The 1,696-nt window shown below is 51.8% G+C and overlaps 1 pseudogene; it reads left to right on the forward strand.

Annotated features, from left to right (window-relative positions):
* Nucleotides 1-77: 77 nt before the first annotated feature.
* Nucleotides 78-1,690, forward strand: LOC121939835 (annotated as a pseudogene).
* The last annotated feature ends 6 nt before the right edge of the window (nucleotides 1,691-1,696 follow it).

The following is a 1,696-nucleotide window of genomic DNA, read 5'->3' on the forward strand; positions in this document are numbered from 1 at the left end:
TGAAAAAAAAAGAAATTAATGAGATTATAAGAAAAACATTAGACTTTTAACATGCTCAATGATTCACTTACCTTTGCTGCAGCCGCATCAGGTCATTAGAGGGGTTGTGAATTGGCTTCCCTGTGGAGGAGACACTGCAGTCATCCTCCACGTCCCTCTTCCTTTTCTTACAGGGTCTCAGGAGCTGTGGACGCACCAGTCTGTAGTCTGTAGCTCCCGCTGCTCCTCCGTCATTCAGGAAGTCCTCACCAACTGACAGCACTTCGCAAAGTCACACCGACATCTCCAGAGTCGGACTTAAAAAATGTTCCTGAAATGAGTAACGTTTTCAACAACGACGACTTTCGCACAAGGTGCAGTATTATTCCAGTCATGACGAAGGCCAACAAGAAGTCAACTCTGGACTTGAACTAAAGAGTGAGAGAGAGAGAGAGGGAGACAGAAGCTAGTCTGACACCCCTTTTCACATTTCCCACAGGTTTAGCTGGCCAATGCCGGGCCCGTTGTGGACATCTGGTGGCGGCAGCAGCAGTAGTATGTATATGAGCGTCGTCCCTGGCGCCTAGCTCATGTCCAGCCCATAATGCCGTCATCCACACGGAAAGGAGTGCTGAAGGACCCCGAGCTGGCCGACCTCTTCTTCAAAGATGACCCCGAGGACGTCTTCTGTGACCTACACGAGATTGGACATGGCAGCTTTGGGGCCGTCTACTTTGCACGCAACTCCTACTCCAACGAGGTGGTGGCCATCAAAAGATGTCCTATAATGGCAAGCAGGTTAAGTTTTTGGGACAGCTGCGACACCCAAACACAATCGAGTACAAAGGCTGCTACTTGAAAGACAACACTGCCTGGCTGGTGATGGAGTACTGCCTGAGCTCTGCATCAGATTTATTAGAGGTTCATAAGAAACCACTCCAAGAGATGGAAATTGCTGCCATTACCCATGGTGCCTTGCTAGGACTGGCTTACCTACATTCCCATAATATGATTCACAGAGATGTGAAAGCTGGTAACATCCTGCTGACTGAGCTGGGACATCAGTACAACTGGGACGATGGGATCCACAGGGACCACCGGCAAGGGCTGAGGCCGTCCTCCTCTGACAGGAGCAGCCAGGCTCAAGACTACAAGAACCAGGGAGGCTTCGCCACAATAAAATCAGCCTCACTGGTGACCAAGCAGATCCATGAGCATGAGCAGGAGAACGACCTGCGGGAGCAGATGTCAGGCTACAAGCACATGCGGCGGCAGCACCAGAAGCAGCTGATCGACCTCGAGAACAAGCTGAAGGCCGAGATGGACGAGCACCGGCTCAAGCTGCAGAAGGAGGTGGAGACACAGGCCAACAACGCCTACATCGAGCTAGAGAAGCTGGCGAAGCAGTACAAACTCTGCAAGGAAAAGATTAAGGAGGAGATGAATGAGGACCATAGCACACCTAAGAAGGAGAAGCAGGAGCGTCTGTCCAAGCACAAGGGGAACATGCATTCCCAGGCCAAGGAGGAGGCCCATCTCCTGGCCCAGCAGAGGGTTTTCTACGCCGAAACTGCCGCGCCTTCAAGCGCAGAGTCACGATTAAGAAGCACGACTTGGAGCAGGAGCAGATCCGAGAGGAGCTGAACAAGAAGAAGACCCAGAAAGAGATAGAGCACGCCATGCTGATCCGCCACGACGAGTCCATGCAGGAGCTGGA

Source organism: Plectropomus leopardus, unplaced genomic scaffold, assembly GCF_008729295.1.
Source record: "Plectropomus leopardus isolate mb unplaced genomic scaffold, YSFRI_Pleo_2.0 unplaced_scaffold6263, whole genome shotgun sequence".
NCBI classification, from domain to species: Eukaryota; Metazoa; Chordata; class Actinopteri; order Perciformes; family Serranidae; genus Plectropomus; species Plectropomus leopardus.